The sequence below is a fragment of the Sarcophilus harrisii genome, chromosome 5, assembly GCF_902635505.1.
Source record: "Sarcophilus harrisii chromosome 5, mSarHar1.11, whole genome shotgun sequence".
NCBI classification, from domain to species: domain Eukaryota; kingdom Metazoa; phylum Chordata; class Mammalia; order Dasyuromorphia; family Dasyuridae; genus Sarcophilus; species Sarcophilus harrisii.
Window position 1 is genome coordinate 283,787,103 of NC_045430.1, and position 21,183 is coordinate 283,808,285.

At 41.3% G+C, this 21,183-nt stretch overlaps 1 protein-coding gene across 5 annotated transcripts in view; it reads left to right on the forward strand.

Annotated features, from left to right (window-relative positions):
- Positions 1-21,183, forward strand: part of THSD7A (thrombospondin type 1 domain containing 7A) — a 294,643-nt gene that overhangs the window by 43,442 nt on the left and 230,018 nt on the right. The window lies entirely within an intron of this gene.

The window sequence follows — 21,183 nt, forward strand, 5'->3', positions numbered from 1 at the left end:
TCTGAGAAAACTGCCTTTCCAAGGAAGTGAACAGCCATAATTAGTTTCTTTAAAGAGATTCAGCTAAAAAATAATAATTATGCACCTGTAAAATGTTGGAGGAAATTAGTTTAAGAGTAGGAGCTATTTCCACTGAGTCATCCAGATTCACTCCCTCAGCCTCTAAAACCTAGATTTCTGGGATCCAGACCATCTTCCTTTGGCCCTGCTAATCTCATCTACAATCTACTTTGCCACTGCCAGATCAATCTCTGCTCAAAATTTTGCAGTGGGTCTCCAATGTCTGCCAGACTCTTGTTATTTGGCATTCAAAGCCCATTCTCACTTTGTCCAAAATAATTTATTCACCATTCTCAGCCATTATGTTTCAATACAGAATTGGTGCCAATCTTCTTACAGCCTCCTCATCATCCCTACTGTACGCATGTGTGCACACATGCACGCACATCCACATGTCCCATGCTCCTTCCCATTCTACCTCCAATGATCATCCATTTCCTTTTTGACCAGGAACTGAATACTTCCGCCATTACCATTAGGAACCAATAAAAGTATCACCTCTTCCCTGACATCTTCTCCAACTAAGGTTAAATTCCTTCCTTCCTTATTTCTCTGTCCTCAAAGATCTCATAATCCAATGGGAGAGACAACAAGCAAACATGAGTGCAAAGAAACTAACTATATGCAGGATAAATGGAATGAAAATAAGAGGGAAGTCACTGCAACTGAGGGGTTGGGAAAACTTCCTGTAGAAGTGTCTTTTGGAAACAGGGGTCAGGTGTATTTGTTCCTGAAGGTGATCAGCACTGGGGAACCACTAGATATTGTTGTGGAGACCTGTGTTTTAGGAAAATCCCTTTAATGGCCAAGTGCATGATAGACTGGAGGGGGAAAGACCTGAGGCAGCAAAGCCCCAGTATCCCAAAAATATCCTTGAAAAGATCATCAGAGATCCAAGAGCTGATGCTCCTCCTCTGGCACCTTTTGATCTCTCAGTCTTGCCAGTGAAGTGACTCATCAGGCACTTTTAAGTGCAGAAGGATTTCTCATGGGACCAAGAGGTCACATTTGAGGACTTATTAATAACAAGCAAAAAAAACCCTTCAGAATAGAGCAGATTAATTTTTTTAAAAAAGTTCATCACAAAATGCCCTCCTTGATTTGTTGTTTGCTATTATTAAGAGGTAGCTAATCTAGAGACAAATTCTTGGAACTTTATCAGGAGTCCTGAATTTAAAACCATTTCCGGCACTTACCAGCAGCATGATTATAGCAATCATTCTGACATGTCACAAATCTTGACCTCAGTTTCATTATCTAGAAAAAGGGAATGACAATACCGGCCCTACCTCCCATTCCATATATGTTGTAAGGATCATGTGATGGAGAGAATACAGTATTTGGTCATTCTCAAAGCCTTCTCTAAATGTCAGTTGTTATAACTATGACCCATGTTGCTGTGGATAAACCTAATGAACAGATAAGGAAGGAATTCACAGAAAAGTATAAGGGCTCATGAATTATGCAGTCCAGATGTTAGCACGATAAGTATTTTCTAATATTGAATCTCTCTAAATAGTATCTTCTTCTGACACTAAATGTGCATTTTGAGAAGTGAGGAACAAGGAGAGAAGATTCAGCAAAATCACCCTCCAAGACACCTCTGTACACTAAGCCCTGAAATGGGAGAGTGAGCACAAGGTCTTGGTTCAAGAAGATCTGGGTAGAGATCCCATCTCAGCCTTCTGCTAGTTCTGTGTGACTCTAGGAAAGCCACTTAAGCTCTCTCTCCTTCAGTTTCCTCATCTGTAAAATGGAGCTCTTCATAGCATCTTAGAGTGCTATGAGGATCCAGTGGGATAATGGATGTAAAATACTTTGTGAACCTCCAGGCACTGTGTGGATGTCACTTATGAATGTAAATGTGGGTTTTTAGTACATTCTCATCCTCGCTGGTATTGGTGGCAATTGTGTTTAAAGCAGCAATATTTCATTCGTTAGTGGATGAGAAAACTTTAAATTCTGGTGTTTCTCTTTTAGTGTTAACCAGTGTTCCTGTTCAGATCTCCCAGGTCACATCTGAATTACTGGATCTTACTTCATTTCTATTATCCTTAGCACTTCTTTTGATCCCCAAGTACCCTTATTTTCTGAATCCAATATCCTTCACCCAGAGCTGAGCAGCACAGACACTGACAATGGCTTTCAGGCTCCATTTTCTAAGCCGATACTTCTCCAGCAAATCAAAAGTCAGTCACTGAATGTGGGGACAACATAACCTCTCTTTGTGGAACGTAGGATCACTTAATTGATTTGGCACAGAGCCTTCTCTGATAGACTTGCCCTGGAAGTTATCAACATTAAAAAACAGCATTGAAATAATTTCAGAGGAGTTCTGGGATAGGTCTGTTTCTTTCTGTTTTAGCCCAGTTCTAGATTTCATAGTATAGAAATATTGTCATACACACACACACACACACACACACACACACACACACTCAAGCTTCCCTCTAACTGAATTACTGGATTTCATCAGCGTCATAAAAGCCATTTGTGTATGGCATTCTCACACACAAAAAAATGCCAAGAGATATTTACTTTTGCCATATTGATACCTTTGTATATAAGCTTAATCTACTTTTAGGAGATGATGCTGTGTACATAGCCACAACCCCATATCCAACAAGCAGATCTCTTCAGCTTCTAGATTGATTCTGATGACCATAGGTGTTAGGGTTTGTGAAGTTTTACATTGAGATAGACAAGGTTGTGCTGGAATAACTCAGTGTCTAATAAACAGAGATTGCCACCTGTTGGTGGAATTGGATGGAATCCCTCCATCAGAAGCAGATGAGGGACAATGAGCCCAGTGTTGAGTAGAGTTCCTTGGCTATCAGGAGTTTCATTCACTGTTACATTCACTGTTCTAAATGTGAATGTTTGCATGTTCAGTGTCTTCTGAGTGGAGGAAGGAGGTTTACACAGCCAGCCTCAGTTTGGTTATGTTTAGAAAATAAGTCTCGGTTGATATGTGTAATTATCACACCCATATGTGTAAAATTCAAAGAGAAATTTGGTTGATCACATCATTCTGGAAACTGTCATGGCCACTTCTTTTAAGGACTCAATAGAAGAAATGTGGTTCCTTGAAAAGAATCTCTTACTCTTCTCTGATTTAGGCTCCATAATGTGCATATGTTGTTTCATCCAGTGAGCTGGATCATTTTATTGCCATCCCTCAGATGCAAGGTTGAATAATGGTCAAAGTGAAGCCCTCTACTAGAACGAAAAAAATCACCAGAAAATTTCCTGATCAATGACTGACATCTCATTATAAAACCTCATTGTTCAAAACTTCCACTCAAATGCTCCCTAGTCCAAGCCACATCTAAGATTCCCTCCATCCTCCTCACAACATTGCTGATGAATAATCACCAGGTCTCTGCTTAAAGACTCCAGGAAAGTGACACCACGAACGGCTCCTGAGGCAGCCCATCTCACCTTTGAGATATTGTTGGGAAATTCCTCCAACCCCCTAAGGTTGAGCCTAGGTTATCCTATGAAAATTTTCTCTCGATTTCCATCTTTGATCCTTCTGGAGTCAAGCAGAAAAAGGCTAACTCCTTGCCTTGTCTTTGTAACAGTTCATGTGAATGAATGGCTACTGTTTTTATAGAGCACTTGACCATGTGTGAAGTATTGTCCTCTGCATACTGGGCATACAAATAGACAAGCCAGACAGCTCCTCTCCAGTTGTTCACATTCAAAGGGAAACAACACAAATAGGATGGGGATGCATATAGGGGATTTTCTTCCATGAGCATCTTTCTATAAGAGAAGAATAGTTGATTCTATTCAAGAATGGTGTCCTAAATTCCAAGAGCAGGATTGTTACTTTAATGGCTGCCATATTGAAATGGCAGTGGGGGTGCACCTCACTTGACAACCTGTTCTTTTTTATGTGTTTTTACCATTTAGGTATGCTGATAAAATGTACTTGATACCTTATCTATCACAATTTCCCTGCCTCACTTCTCAAACTAGGGTGTGAATTCACACCTTACACCCCCTTCTCTCTCTCTCTCTCTCTCTCTCTCTCTCTCTCTCTCTTTCTCTCTCTCTCTCTCTCTCTTTCTCTGTTTCTCTTCTTTCCTCCATCCCCCCTTCATCTTTTTACCCCTCTCTCATTTTTAAGAGTAACAAAACATTACTTTTCTTAGTCTGTTTTTTTTCAATTTTTTTAAATTAGAATTGGCCCAGTTTGAAGTTCCTGAGAATAGACTTCATGATAGCCTATAAATAAGAGAACAGATGTAAGTTTCTTAAGTCAGTGGGTTTTGTACATAAAATTATTTTAAATTAGGAAAAAAGGTTCCCCCCCACCATGAGTTCAACAATAGATAACTGGATCCCTCTTCCACTGGACATATTAAAGTCTTTTCAATAATCTATTTTTCTCTTTGTTCCACAAACAGTAAGTTTTTCAGATCTATACTTGGCTAAAGGTCATCTTCAGGAAATTAAGTCTCAATGGTCTTCCTTCTAAAACTGACTTTCCTCTTTGTTGAGCCCTGTGTAATTTGGCAAAAACAACAAATTGAGTGGGTGCCAGGGAACTTATTTATACCCCATAATGCCTTATATTCTTATCTAAAAAGGGAAGAGCCCCCACAAGCTGCCCTACCAAGTGCCCCAAATGTTGAACATTAAACTTCTTGGTCACAAACATTGTTAACAAAGGAAAATAAATACTAACTCACTCTCCTGTTAAGCCACACTCAACAGGAGGGTGTGGCTTAAAAGTGATAGGAGCTGTTTGGAAGTTAATTTTGAAAAGTTCAATTATTTAAATATTTTTGCCAAAAATTAAAACAACTATCTCCCAAGTTCTTGTAATATATAGGCGTCAACAAAATAATATTAACAAACATTATATGTCTATATGTGCACACATATGCATCTGTACATGCATGAATATATACTTTCCTACATGCAATCTCTCCTGGCACTAAGTTGCTCCATTTAATGCAGTCAGGTGGCCATAGTGGAGAGTCAGCCCTACAGCCAGGAAACCCTAGTTTAAGTTTTGCCTCTCATATATCCTGTAAATTAAAGGCTATTAAATAAAAAAAAAAAAAGAAAAAAAAATAAGTTTTGCCTCTGAGACTTCCTGGCCTGCATGAACTTGGGCAACTTACTGAAGCTCCCAGTGCTCTGGACAATGCAAGGTGCCACTCTGTATTGGCAGAGGACATTTTCTATACCGAGAACATCTCAGGTGGGACACCCTCCCTCACCTGGAGCAATGTTCCATGTCTGTGGGCCACCATCCCCTCAGGAGAGTATAAGCTGCTGGACAGCAGATACTGGATCTCCATTGTCTGGTTTCCAGCAACAGCAAATGATGGGTTACCCAGCAGCCTTTTCAAAGCAGCATTTGTCACTATTCTGAGACATTTTTATCACACAGTCTCAGTTCTTCAGAACTTATTTGAAAACAAAGGCAGAGGATTATTTAAAAAAAAAACAAGACTGAAGACAAAAGAATGAAGATATCATCACACCAAGAGTCCTGAGGAACTTACACTGACTACCCCCGAGGGTGTCAGAGATATGTCAAAACTTATGACGGTAATTGTTGTCCAAAAGGTTGATCCTGGAGCAAGCCCCAGGGACTCTCTTGAAGGTGCAGCATAACAGAGTCCTGTCAGCGGTCAGCAGGAGTGAAAGCAAAAGAGAAAACCAGAACCAAATCCACATCAAAGAATGGCCCATCTTGATACTTTTGGTCTTGCATGGGTAAGGGAAGCTTAGAGGAAAAAAGACACTTGCGCCCCAAGCTTTAGGGACCTAGATAAAGCAGAGCGAGGCCATGTGCTGGGAACACAGAGCACTCAATCACTCATGGGAGCATTGGGGAACATCAGAAGAAGATGCTGCAAACTGGAGAAAAGATTGGGAAAGTCCAAAACTTATGTAAAAGCTATCGATAGCTGCCCAAAGCTCAAGTGCTCTTCTTCCATGAAGTCTGCCATGAACACCATCCTACCTATAACCATTTATTCCTTTCCCAATATTCCAAGAGCATCTTTTGCAGATTTCTCCTTTGCTTCTCTCCTGCTGTACCTCATACACATGTGCCTATTTGCTTTGACTCAGGGCACGTCTCCTTCGCCCTCTCCCCACATATTGCAAATGCATCTACCTGTTCTACATGACTCAGGACCAAGTCAGGATGCTCTGGGATGAGTCACTGATACTCTAAGTTGCAGAGAAAGGGTTGACATGAATGGCAGAGAGCATTTCCCCACCTGAGATTTCCCTTTACCTATCATACATCTAGTTTTTATCCCAACACATATGCTAAAAAATAGATAATATTTATCTATCACTTTCGAAATGCCAAGCCTTGTGCTAAGTGCTTTATGGCTAAGACCCTTTTAACACTAGGAGGTAGTTATTATCCCTATTTTACAAATGAGGGAACTGAGGCAAATAGAAGTTAAATGATGTGCTTAGGGTCACACAGCTATAATGTGTCTGCTGGATGGCATGGATCATTTAATTTAAAACAAAGAAAAGTCTTTCCCCTGAAAAATTTCTTCTAACTCAAAGCTTTGCATATAGCTGGTAATCCGCAAGAGTGTGTAGGATTGAATAATTCTACACAAAGGCATATAAATTGGCTTTAGGTCATAGGATCATAAGCTGTCAAGCTTCAGGGATACCAGGGGTCATTTAGTTCAGTCATCTCATTTTACAGATAAGAAAATGATACCCAGAATAAATCACTTGCTGAAGGTCACACGGTAAATGAGAGCCAATATATGAACGCAGGTCCTGAGGTATTAAGTCCAAAGTTCTTTCCACAATGTCAAGAGTAGTCAATGTCCCCACTCAGGTTGGGGGCTCTCTCTACTTCCCGTCAGCATAGTACCACTATGTTTTGATTTAATCATCTGCTTTTTCAGCATGGCTTTAAACAGGGGTGACACAGAGGGGAGAACGCAAGAGACATTTGGGCCAGCTTTGTCCCCATCACAAGGAACGTAACAAAGTCTAGCAAGTGCAAAGACAAAACAAGCCATTCCTCTTCCTTCTCCATGACAAGGCAAGATGGCCAAGTGAATGAGATGTAAATGTGCTTCTCGCTAATTATTCCATGTGGTCTTGGAAGCCCTGCTTGGCCAGTCCCCACCCCAGACGGACGGCCCGGCTTAGAAGGGGTAGATGATGACGAATAGGTCTCTTCTGGAAAGCTGTCTCTTCTGGCTTTGTGATGGATACATTGATTTTCTCTTGCCATCATTTCAGACCTGAAAGATTAGGGGACACGGTCGTGTTACAAACATACTTTGGCATGGCCTGGCGAACATCTCAATTATTCATAGCTGAGCTGCCTTGTAAAGATCTCATAAATTAATAACACGTGGCTAAGTAGCCCATCCATCAGTGCTATAAAAATATTTGGAAGCCTCTATCAATGTTAATGGGAGGGGGCAGGTAAACAATTGCTCCATATTTGATCTTCTAAATCAGGGATCCCAATCCCTGCATCCTGGAAGCTTTGAAAATCATCAGATTCTGTAATCCCAAAGTGGGACCTGAGACTTAATGAAGTGGGAGATTTGGGGTGAGGGGAGGGGCGGTGGAAAGAGGGAAGGAGGAGGAGAATCCTTTCTCCTAATTGCAGAGGTGCATTGCTAGCCTTAATAGTTATGCCATCGGAGACTGATATTGGTGGACAGCAGTTGGTATTGTGAACCTGAGAGCCACAATAGACAGCCATTAATTAAGTAGAAATTACTCTTTTTTAAAGTGGCTGGCGGGGAAGGAGAATTGCTACCTTGGAATGGCTGGCGTCCTCCCCCTGTTCTGAGCCCCCCTCCCGCTGCACGGGAAGGTGATAAATCGCTGGCTGCAGAAACAGCAGGGAGGCTTATTAATAGATGCCTTCAGCTCCCCTGGCAATCACTCCGAGTGCAAATGACATGACACAAAGGTTTTCCCTTTCCAGCACAGGAGACGTGCATTTCCGATGAGCGTTTCTTGGAAATTGATCTAGAATTTCTGGATCTTGCCGGTGAAAGCCCAGGTTGCTGTGACATTGGGAAGGGTTTTATAAATGTGCCGTCAACTACACAGACATGACCGTGTTCTCCTCCTGATAGATTTTTAATGTCATTCTCGGGGCTGCTGTCTTGAAACAAAAGAACATCAAAATCCACTTTATTTTCAGCTAAATGGAGGAATTAACAGGCAGGCCAAGGGAAACAGTTATTTGTTTTACTGCTGATTTTGTCGCTGAAAACCCAAGCAAACTTCAGATGCAAAGCTAAGGAGCCAGAAGGACAGAGCTCACTGGTTTCCCTTCCCCCAACATCCCCACGGAGCAGTTTCTTGCCGAGGGACCCCCCAGCCCCTTTGGTGCTGATTCAGGGCCCTGGTTGCTTCCCTCCTTTCAAGTGAGTAGCTGCTCATTAGAAATTCAGACAGATGTTTAAAAAGGGCAGCGAGAGCAGGCTAAACCCAAAGCCAGCCTGCCATCTTGTTCTTATTTAATTGAAAAGAACTAAAAGTTAGTGACTGAAATTTCCTTGGGGATTATGGGAAAATGTCCTTTACTGGACTTTCAAGGCCCTGATCAGCACAGAACAGAATTGACCTTAAGGGGATCCCCCCCTCTCTGGCTCACTGTGGGAGTCAGCTTTTTGCTTAAATGCAGAATATTGACTTGCTAACACATTTTTTCTTAATGCTGTGGCTTCCCCTGGTCACAAACTCTTTGAATCCTTCCATCAATTAAATAGATCGGGGAGCCTTGGCCAGCTGACTTCCCCACACTGTTCCTCTGTTTGCTCCCCTGAAAAAATCCTGCAGCAAAGGGGTATGATTTGGAGGAAAGCATCCTAGATTTAGAGCTAGAATAAACCTTAGAAACCATGCAGTCCAATCCCCCTTTTACAATGGGAGTTAAGGAGAAGGAAAGAGAATTGTTCACTTGCTACCAAGGGCCAGACAGTCTTAAAACCTGGATCTTTCTGTTACTGGAAGTAGCGTTCTCTTGCTTCTGCCCATTTCACTTTTCATTATTTTGTGCAAGCTTTTGCACAATCATATTCTTTCACAATCATATACTACAACTCGTTCACCCATTCTCTGATTATGGGTATTGAGCAAATAACTTATTTTGACCATTATAAATATCCCCAAACTATAAAAGGCATATGAAGAGAGACACTATGTGCACTCAGAGAAAGATTTGATAAATTGAAGTATGTGTAGGATAATTTCACACACACACACACACACACACACACACACACATATATATATATATATATATATATATATATATATATATATGTCTAATAGTGGCCATTTCTAGGGTGAGGGGGAGAAAAAAGTGTTAAAAAATTAAAAAAAAGAAATTTACACAACTGCCTTGTATATGTAAAAGGAAGAGAAAATTACACAGTACATTTGTGCTTTCCTATACGATCATCATTTTTGTTATTATGCTATATTATGGAAATGTTTGTTTTATTCCATAAATTAAAAATAAAATAAATTTCAAAAGTAAATAAAACTGGGATCTTGTGATCTTTCTTCTTTGGGTCCTTTTTCTTACAGACAATGTTAATGGAGGACAAAATGGTAGATAAAATGAAATCAAGAACTTTTGAGTGATGTAAACTCAATCTTTCATCTCTCTCTACTGCCATCACCAGAGTCCAGGCCCTCATTACCTGATACCTCAGTTAATGCAATGACCTCTTGCCAGATTTTTATTGTACAAAGCCTCTACCTCCTCTTAATACATCTGAGGAGACTTTGTAGAATAGATTATCTTTTAATCTGTACTAATACCATACCTTCCTAATTCATTTCCACACTTTCTGTTCCCTAGTCCATCCTTCCCCATCCTCTATAAAGTCTCCAATGCCTCCTTTTGTCTTTAGGATTAAACATTCTATCCTGGAGAATCCCTTGCTTCCTCAAAAGCTTAGCTCAGTCTCCACCTTCTGTCCAAGTTGTTGACACTCTCTCTCCTCTGGATTTCCAGAGGGGGGTTATTTATGCATCTCTCATAGCATCTCTTAGCTAAAAGAGACCTACCTCCTTATCTGTCCTGAACCTTTCCAGCATCCCTGGCAAGTGGTCTCTGCTCAAACACTTTTAGAGGGAGATGTCCACAGCCTCCTGAGGCAGCCCATTGAACCTTGGGATGGCTCCAGTGGGGAGGAAGTTTTCCCCTGAATCAAGTCTAAATCTGTCTCTTCAAATTTGTCTGTGTAGACCCACTAACAAAAAGTAAACTTTTTGAAAGCAGGACTTTTCATTCTTGTCTTTCAGACCCCAGCACTTGCCATACATCTAGAATGTCATAAGTGCTTAATAAATGTTCGCTGAATTAAATTACTTTGTGACTTTCCATGTTACTCCTAGCTCTGCTTGAGGAAGCCAAGGACAATAAGAGCAGAGATGATCCTTCTATGTGACAACCTCCAGATCCCTGCAGCCAGCTCTCCTGGTCCCAAGGCTTCTCTTCAAACTGAACAGCCCCAACTCTTTCATAACACAAACTCTAGACCCCATACCCCCCACTCTGAGCCTTCCTGAATGTGATTCCCTTCTCCATCTCAGGAGAACAAAAACTTTTTGAAGTCACAGGATGTTTCATTCCCAGTTTTGCATCACAAGTACCACCTTGCAGGGGGCCATGAACATAGTAAGTACTCAATAAGCATTGTCTGACTGATTGCTGAATTGAAAACTTCATTCATCCTGTCAGAAACCTGGTCAGCTACATTCAATAGCTCCCCATTTCTTATTGTGGGTCCGAAGAATTCTACCTGGACATCCAGACCCTGTTTAATCTAGTCCCCTTCCTTTCACACATCATTTTCTTCTTCTGTACCAAGGGGTTCCATACTCCCTGAGGGGGAGTATGTTTCCCAATTTGTGTGTTTCCAGGCCATTTTCTAGCTCATAATCTCTGGGTAATGCACCCTCTCTGGGTAATGGATTTCAGCCCTTCTCCCACCCCACTTGTATGGTCATTCCTTCTCCTCATCCTCTCTTTCAGTCTCTACTTCTTGGGGAAACAAAATGAACATGGGCATTGACCATCTGGATGGCAAGCTGAGTGCTATGACTATATAGTCTATTAAAGTTCCCTCATCAAGAGGCAGAGATGCTTTGGCCTGTGGCCACTACCCGATCGCCTTGAGGAGGCAGCCGAATCCATTTGAGAATGGGCTAGCTCTCTCATTCTTTTTTCTACAAGTGTGGCAGCTTAAATATCAGAGTGTGGTTAGTAGCTAAAGAATAGTAGGAGTATGTAGTGAAGTGAAGTCTCTGGGATATGGAATCTCCATTACCCCTTTGGGGTCTTTCCCAACAACAGCACTAAGTGAAATCATGTCTGAAATTGTGATTCACAGTGCAATCTTCTACTGGCATGTTTATTTAAACTTGTCAATTAGCAAGAATACTTAATTAGATGCTGCCATCTTGGTTGCTTAGTTATTTACCCAAGGTTCTTTTTATTACTTGGATTGGGGGCCATTTCATTTGCAAGCCTAATGTTTCCATAGAAGTTCCTAATTGGACTAATTTCCATGTCTCTCCTTCTCTCTCTTTTTTCAAATCCCCCATTTCTTAAAGGGAATTATCTTCTGCCCAAAGGATTGTGGGCAACAGAGATAGGAACTGCTTTGCCTTTAGAAGTTAATGCTCAACCAAGGGTCAAAAGTAGCAGCATCCATGTCTGATGCTACTTACTGTAGGGTCATGCTACAGGCCCCTTCGTGTAGCATCAAAGGCCCATGCATTATTAAAGCCCTCTTGAGGCCCCAGCGAGGAATCAGCCTCGACAGCAGCAGTTCAAAGGTGCCTCGGCTACAAGGAAACAATGTGCAGGCCCTCATTACGGGACTAAAAATGGCTAAAAATATAGCACCAACCATGGGAAAAATATGGTGCCAGCTCTTCAGGGCAGGGCATCTTTGATGTTAAAATGTCCTGGAAACATTCCCAAAGTGGCAAGCATGCTAATACACCAGCTTTTGAAGTGTAATCCTTTTAGATTTAAGATCCTGAGAAAGAATTAATTTTCTGCTTAACATGAATTTCGGTCACACAGAATCATCAAATTCTGCCTTGAAAGAGACCTCAGCGACTATCTAGTCTGTCTCCCATTTGATCATCCATCTCCCCTGATTTCTCTCTTGATATCCATGACAAGTGGTCATTCGGGTTTAGCATGAGGACTTCAGGCGATAGCATATGCTGCTGGTCAGCCTCGGCCCCGTTAGGGCACCTCTCCCATCAAGAGACTTGCTTTGCTTGGGTTCCTGACTCAGTTCTCAAATCTGCCTCTTTGCACCTTCTGCCCATTCCCCCTCCATCTGTCCTTAGGCACCAAGCTGACAAAGCATCTTCCCTCTTCCATATGATTGTCCCTAGGATAATTATAGACGACTTTCACTGCCCATGAAGCATCTTCTTCTTTTGGCTGAGCAGGCCCACTTCCTGCACCAATTCCAACAGAGAATGATCGAAAGGGTTGTCTCCATCCTGATTGCCTCCTTAGAATATTCTCCACTTTAGCAATACCCTTCTTAAAAGTAGCTGTGCCAGAAGGAAAAAAAAAGGGGGGGGGCAAATTTCCCCGTGGCCATTCTAGTGGGAAGTAAGTAGGTAGATCCATCCTTGAATTGTAGATGGTAATCCAGATTTGAAAATTTGCCAGTGTGGTTTAGACTGGGAAAGCCCTTGGCCAGATTGGGTCACCTCCAAACCACAATAAGGCATTAGGATAGGACAGCAGTGGAGGTCCAGAAAATCCAATAGTTGAGGATTGAGCAGTGTAAATACCAGATACAGTTCAGGTACTTGGTGCCCATTTCTCTTCCATTCTTGCATCTTCACTGCAGAAAGAGAAGGGGCCCATGACAGAATGGAGGACTATTCTATACCAGTTAATGCAGATCCTCTCAAGCAAAGAGAATCAAGCCAGCTTGAGAGGTGACAATTTCATTCCATCTTTCCAGTCAAGTCCTGAGACTCCTCTGCTAAAGTCAGCACAAATCAGATTTCCTTTCCCAAGGTTGTTTCTGAATTATGCTGGTGTTTGATTTGCTTTATTACTTTAGTAACACTGAAATTGTGTTACAGATGTGTTCTAACCCAAAGGGCAGTGGGAAGACATGCGTGGGTCATAAGTAGCTATAGCATGATGGTTCCTGTGTGTAAGAAGCAGAGTAAAGGTATCATCCCAGAAATAAATGATGAGGAAACGGGGCAGCCTCTTCAGACATTTTTCCAGGCATATCTAGACAAGTAGATATCAGAACACTGAATTTTGTAGAGAAGGATACCAAGCTCCTCTAAGGCATTTACATGGAAGGGTGCAGAGAAGATATATTATATATTATTATATATATATATATAATATATATTATTATATATTATATATATATTATATATTATACAGGATATATTGACTGGTGTCTGCATCATCAAAATGAGGGCCCAGTCCATTATGTTCACAAATCCATAAAAGCATGGAAGCTGACTAAAATGGACAAGTTGATAATAATGATTTTCTGCATTGAGACCATTAAAAAATAGGATGAATGTCTAGCCCTACTTAGAGAAGGTTGGATAAAGTACACTTCACTCCCTCCATTACAGAAGTGGGTAATCTATGTTTGCAAAATAGTGTATACACGATCAGATGTAATTGATGGATTAACTTTGCTGAACTGTTTTTTGCCCTGCTTATTATAATGTTTGTTAAAGGGAAGGTTGTCTGGATAAAGAGAAAGAGAGAGAGAGAGAGCCAGAGAGAGACAGAGCTAGAGAGAGACAGAGGGAGAGAGAGGGAGATTTACAATCTATTTAGAATTTATTTAATCATCAATTTAAAATTTATAAGTCAATCTTCCAAAGAATTGCCTTCATTCTATGTCCAAATATCTTCCTTCATCTTCTCTGAGATCCAAGCTGAGCAACGCTAATTCCTAAAACTGAGCATAGATAGAAAAACCCACTCCAAAGTAGTAAATACTAACTGTATCTGTCTTCTAGGTCATGTGCTCTGTTAGGTGCTTTGGGGGAACACAGAAGTAAAAGCCACAGCCCCTGTTCCTTAAAACTTTGCCTGAAGAGAAAAGAAATAGACATCTAAAAAGTTGAGCAAAAGTATAAGAGTTAAACAAAATATAAGCTAATTTATTTGATGACTTAATGCACTTAATGGATTTTGCAGACAGTTTGCAGTAGGGAAGGATATCTTCTAGGCTGTGGTGGGCTAGGTGGGCCCTATGAAAATGGTAAGTTTGTTGGACTGAATCAGGGGGATGGTAGGGATAGGATAGACACAATGGAGATGGGTATTCCATGTGACTAGAAGGCCATGAACCAAATCATAGCATCTGTCAGAATGTGGGAGTTGGGTGCAGTCTGTACTTGAAAAGAATCCCTCCTATAACCCACCCAATCAGTGGCCAGCCACCCCTCCTTGAAGACTTCCAACTAGGGGGTACTGCCCCAGGCAGCCCATTCCATCTTTAAAAAGCTGTTGTTCTTCAGCCATGTCCAACTTTTTGTGACTTCTTTTGGGTCTTCTTGCAAAGATACTGGAGTGGTTCACCATTTCTTTCTCCACCTCATGTTATGTGTGAGAAAATGGAGGTAATAGGGTTAAGTGATGGGCCCGGAATAACAAGCTGGTAAGTCTCTGAGGCTGGATTTCAACTCATAAAAGTGAGTTTTCCTAAGTCTAGCACTCTGTCCACTACACTCTCTTGATGCCCCTTTAAAAAGTATTCATTTTAAATCACTCAACATCAGTAAAATGCCTATTCTGGGCCATTCGATGTGAAGTGCTAGAGATACAGCCCCTGCTCTCAAGAAGCTCCCCATCTAAAAGGGGAAACCACAAGCAAGGGGATACAAAGGCAACTATCTACAAAGTAAATAGCGAAACTACAAGCAAAGGAATACAAAAACAACTCTCCACAAGGTAAATTGGGAAACCACAAAGGGATACAAAGACATCTATTCCCTAGGTAAACTGGGAAACCCCAAGCAAAGGGATACAAAGCCAACTATCTACAAAGTAAATAGGAAAACGCACAAGTAAACATACAAAGTCAACTATCCACAAGGTAGATAAGGAGATAATTAACAGAAGGAAGGTACTGGAAGGGGATGGGGAAGACTTCTGCCAGAAGGTGAACTTTTAGTTAGGACTTAAAAGAAGCCAGGGATGGTCAGACCTGAGGAGGGAGAGCTTTCCAGGCCTGGGGAGTAGCCACAGGGAATGCTGGGAACTGAGAGATGGACATGGCCAGGAGGGAGGTCACTGGACTGAAGAGCAGGGCTGGGGAAGGAAGGAGAGGGTGAGGTGTGGAGCACTTTGGAGGCCAAAAAGTGTTTTTCCCTGACATCCTTCCACAACGTATCTCTGTGGAGCTTTCACTGAGCACATTTACTTTCATTGACAAGTTCCCTCCTCTGATCCTCAGAGTTTTCTCTTCACTTGGAGGATTGTCCCCATGACCCTCCCTTCATTATTTCAGCTTTCTTCCTCTAGACTTAACTGTTCATTTTCCCCCAGACCAATTTCTCTTTAAAAACTTCTTTTTCTGTTGAGGACATCCCCTCTTTGCAGTCATCCAAGCTCACAGCTTTGGATTTCTCACTCTCCCATATCCATGTGTCTCATCCCTTGCCAACTCTTTCATTTCTGCCTCCAAGCACATCTCCCAGTCACTGCCTTCTCTCCAATCATGAAGCCTTTTCTTGGTTCAGGCCCTTATAACCTCTCACCTGTACTATTGCAAAGGTCTCTTGGTCTCCATTTCTTCCCTCCCCAATGCATTTTCCATACTATTGCCAAAGTGATTATCCCACTTGATGATGTCATTTCCCTACTCACAAATGTTCCAGAAGTTCCCTAAGGCTTCCAGGATCAAAAACAAACCATTGGCTCCAAAAAACTTTCTCCCTCCAACTATCCATTTGCCAGCTTATTATACATGATTCACCTAAGAGTACTCAAGCATGACCCAGCTCTAGCTTTCTTCAAATTTCAATTTAAAAATCTCTTCTCTGCCCCCCATTAGTGCCTTTCTTCCACCCTCAATTATCTAATATTTAATTTATATTTATTCTATATACATTTTTATCTACTTGTATACATAGGTGTTCTATAGGTGATGAATGTAAGCTCCTTGAAGGCAGGGACCGTTTCAACTGTTGGACTCTGAGCAATTCATAGAACCTCTCAATCTCAGTTTCTTCATCTGGAAAAGGGCAAGTAATAATAGCACCTACATCAAAGGGATCAGTTATGAAGATATTATTGTGATCTAGGGATGAAGTGAACAAAGGGATGAGGTGATAACACTATTAGAAAAGAAGGGGGTGAATCTGAAAATAGAAGCTCCTGCATGCAGTAGGCAGCATCTTATGGTAAAAGGAATCCTTAAGGAATTGTTATCAAGAGCCTTTTCATACGATCCAGCTCATGCAGGAACAAAACAAGCTTTCTTTTTTCTGTTTTTTGTAGGCATAGACACCTCTATTCCTCGTCTTCTCCAAGGTACCAGTTTAAGCCTTCAATAATTATAATAATATAATTATATTATTATAATTATTATATATTATATAATAATAATAATAATAATAATAATAATAATAAGGATTTAATATAAAAACAAAACTGCATCAAGGACTTGGATGAATGATACTATGAATTAATCTATGCACCAAACAAGGCACTGAAATGGAAATAATTGAGGGAGGCTTCTTCTGCCAAACTGGAGAGTTCCAGAGGAGGAAGAAGACTAGGAAGGGAGAAGGGCTCAGATTCATGTCATTATGAGGATTGGTTGAAGAAAGTGGGGAGCTCTGGGGAAGAGAAGACAGGGGGTGAGGGAAGCAGGAAGCATAGAACCAGTCTCAAAGTATTTAAAGAGCTTTTAGGCAGAAGGAATATATAGAACTGTTTGGCTTGGCCCAAGAGGCCAAATCCAGGAGCAATGGAAGAAAGAAGCAAATTTAGGCTCCATGTTAGAAAAATAAACAAGCAAGACTTCCCAACAATAAGATCTGTCCAATAAAGAAACAGTCTCCTTCAGGAAGTGGGAAGTCTGAGCCTACTAAGGGTTTTCAGGCAGGGGCTGGATGATCATTTAGCAGTTTTGCTGAACAACTTATATCAGGCAGGGGGTGAATGGGATGGACAAGATTCCTTCTGAGACTAAGATGTTGAATCTAGGAATATCTATTGATCCTTCTCTTCCCCCAGATCTCCTACCCCTAATCCTAAAAGCTGATGTTTTCAGATTTTTGTTCTCTCACTAGTTATAAAGGAATACAAAAGAAGAGGTGAGTTCAAGGAATAGGACAATGACTAGAACAATGATGCCTATGGAGTCAGATAACTTGAGCCTCAATCTCTCCTTTGCCACTTATTACCTTTGTGTGCTTAACTTCCTAAACTTCACTTTCCTACTTAAAAATGAAAGACTTCAATTAGAGGGCTTCCAAGCTTCCAAGGTTCTTTTCATCTCTTGGTTTATGATCCCAATTAATGGAAAGTGTAGACACAAAGGAAGAGAAAATGGAACAGAGCTTAGGAAAAAGATGGCATGGGGATTCATAATGACAATGTGTCTATCTCAATTAAAACTTTTTTGAAGTGTTTCCTGTGTGCAGAGTTTCACATTGTGTCCTGCCCACATTCTGAGTGTGTGACTCTGGACAAGTCACTTAACCTCTCAATGGTTCTAATCCACCTGAGATAGTAAATCTTACATGAGTGGCCAGTCTCTGTGAGTAGAAGGAGTCTCCACCTTGCCAGTTCCCTACTCCAATGATCTACAGGTCTAGGACAAAAGAAAGGGCATAGGAGGAATAGACTGAAATTAGATTTAAATGGTTGGAAAAATATCTGATTGTGGATGGTCTTTCAAATCCCAGTTTGTCTTTGATTGCATTAACAATGGAAAATTTAAACAGGGTATTATGTGATCAGCTGCCTGGTTTAGGATAATCATGTTGGTAGATGTATTAGGGTAGAAATAAGAGAATAAAGAATAGATGCAGGGAATTCCTAGACTATGGTGATGAGCTTGAACAGAAAGAGGCAGATGCAAAATTTGTAGTGGAGGAAGATTCTATTAGGTTTGGCAATAGATGGGACATATTGAGAGAGGGAGGCGTCATCGGTTGCCCTGCATCCCCCAGCCAGCTTGATTAGGAAGATAGTGGGAACAGCTAAGGAGGAAGATGGGAAACAGGGCAGGCTTATCAGGGGAGGAAGGCAAGTTCTGCTCCCAAGAAACATTTAGAAATGAGAGAAGGGAAAGAGCTGATGAAATTGTTCTGTAGCATAAAAATAAATCAATCCCATAGATGTGCTGAGGCAGCCAGTGGCAGGTTGGATAGGGTGCTGAAGCTGGAGTCAGAAGCCTTTAGACATGAATGAGCTGTGATTAAGTCACTTAACCTCTGTTTACCTCAGTTTCTTCAACTGTAAAACAGAGATAATAACTAGACCTCGCAGGATTGTTGTGAGGATCAAATGAGATGTTTATAAAAGGCCCACAGCATTAACCCTAACACATAGTAGATCCTTTATAATGCTTATTTCCTTCCCTTTTCTACTCAGCACTTTTTTAAGCACAAGATGAGAGCAGAAAGACAAAAGACTTGCGCATCTTGTGCGGGTTCATCATTTTGTTGGCACAACTTATGCTATCAGCTAGGCAATAGACTCTGTGCAGAGTCCAATCCTTCAGTGCCTCCAATCCCACGAAATCTTTGTCCATTCAGTTTCAAAATTGTTCCATTCCAAAGGCAGGAGGTCTTCCCCAATTGCTCCTGATACACAAGGAGATCCACATAGACGCCTCTGGCTGTCCCTCTGACTGTCCTTGCCACATAGCCGGACACTTTCCCTTCTTATCACGCATCTCTCCACTGAAATCTTTTATTCCTGTGCTCCTTTGTAGTCAGCCTCTCTGGTTACTTACTACAGTCTTTCCCCAGGTACCACATACCTCTCCATTGCCCTCCAGGTGTTATTCATTTCTAATTCTTTGGGGACTCATGTTCAAGACTCAAAGTGCAAAATACTGTAGCCTTGAGGGGCTCCATTATGATTTCATTTGTTGTGAGAGTTACATTATAGGAAATGAGTTTTTAAGCAGCACATTGTACTAACAATGAATTTGCTCTATTAAATTAAACTCACTTGTAATCAGTGCCCAATAAACACAATGAAATCTTCTATTCTTTACATCTTTCATTGAGTTGTGAAATGGTAAATAGTCCATTGTTGAAAATCGGTTCTGAAAGGTTGTTTGTTCTCCACTAATATTCTCATCAAGGTTGCCTTCAGTTTGTATAGAGATGAGTGACTGGAATAATGATTTTGTTTAAGTGTGAGTATACAGGTCAATAGATGTTGCTGTTTTGTCATTTATCCTTTTTTTTCTGTACCTTTGATAACTCCCTTTCTGTCAGATACTTCACATATCTGTTCTGTACATGTACCCCATTTAACCCTAACGACATTACTGTAAGAGTGTCCAATTCCCGTTAGACAGATGAGGAAATGGGCAGATGGGGTAAGGGATTTCCCCAGCATCACACAGCTAGTTGATGTCTGAGGTAGGCTGAACCTTCAGTATCCTTCTGGCTCCCATCACAAAGCCCCATGGCAGCCCCACATCAAGCAGTCCAGCCTGGATAGAACCCCAGACCCACGGGCACTTTCCCTCCTTTCCCACTCTTCCCCGGGAGAAGTATCATCCATTTAGAATATGAGCACAATCATTGTCCACCACCATCAATTTAAAGCAAAGGGGGTAAGGGAAATCATCAATGTGCAAAGAATCAATTCTCAGCATCCGCCTGCCAGTAGTCCTCAGGCCAAAATAGATTGAGTATCAAAAAGTAGTCAAAAGGGAAATCCTATGTTTCATTATGAAATTCTTTATTGCCATGTCTATTATGTGACTAATGAACCTTTCATTTTGAATGAATGCATTTTCCCACTGCACCTGAATCATTGTTTCAAGGCCTAAAACCATCCCATGTGGCTGTACGCTGATAGTTGGTGTTGGCGGAGATGGATTGTCGTCATCAAATTATTAATAGAAGTGTTCATTTTCTGTCAAATGTAAAATATGCTATTTTGTCCACAATTCCTGCCTGAACTCTATTTAGTTCCAGCTGCCAAAATGTACTGAATTATCCCAGACTGCTTAGTCTCTGCCAAAGGATGGGGGTAGGGGACATTTGGCCAGGAACGTCTGTACTCATTTCCTATGCTGATTCTTAATGGAAATGACTTTTCTCTGTTGAATTTCTCTGCTGATTATTCACCAGGATAGTCGCCAGTGTGTATGACCAACCTCCAGCTAGCATCCGCGGTAAGAATGAACACAGAGCCAGTCGACAAATTGTATTTCTGGTGAACTTTTCGTCTCCCAGACTCATTATTTAAGACTTCTGTCTGGATTGTAGTGAACTGACAGGATACCTGTCATCCCCTGAATGTGTGTGTGTGTGTGTGTGTGTGTGTGTGTGTGTGTGTGTGTATTTTGTGCTCCTTCAAATATTGTTGCAATTCTCTGAAAGCAGCAACACTGATTCTTTGGCTCAGACATAATTTCTAAAAGGATCTCTCTTCATTAGTGGTCCAGATGTCACCATGACATCAGGGGTCAAAGTTCTATCTTTTGTCTGCTGACGATGAAGTCTCTTGGCAGCCATTGGGCCAGATTTCATTGAGGATTCTGCCCCTAACAGTGGGACCGTCACTGGCTAGCTTGGCTCACCAGAGAAGACACTTTTTTTTTCTCTGCATGTGGCAGCTTTCACTGTGTCCTTCTTTTTCTCCTTCTCCTGTTGCGAGAAGGCCCCTGGCATCGCTATTGTATGGTTTAATCAGCAAATGACAAACAGATGATGTTTCCCTTCAGAAATTCCTTGGAGAATTAATCACCATCCTGAAAACAGTGTGTTTTCAGGGCCATGTCGAATGGAGCAGCATCGCTGTCGCAGGGGAGTGGGGGCTTCCACCTTTCAAAAGGAAATAATCTCCATATCCCACGCTGCTTTGAATTTACATAACTTCAGTGTCATTATCCAGTT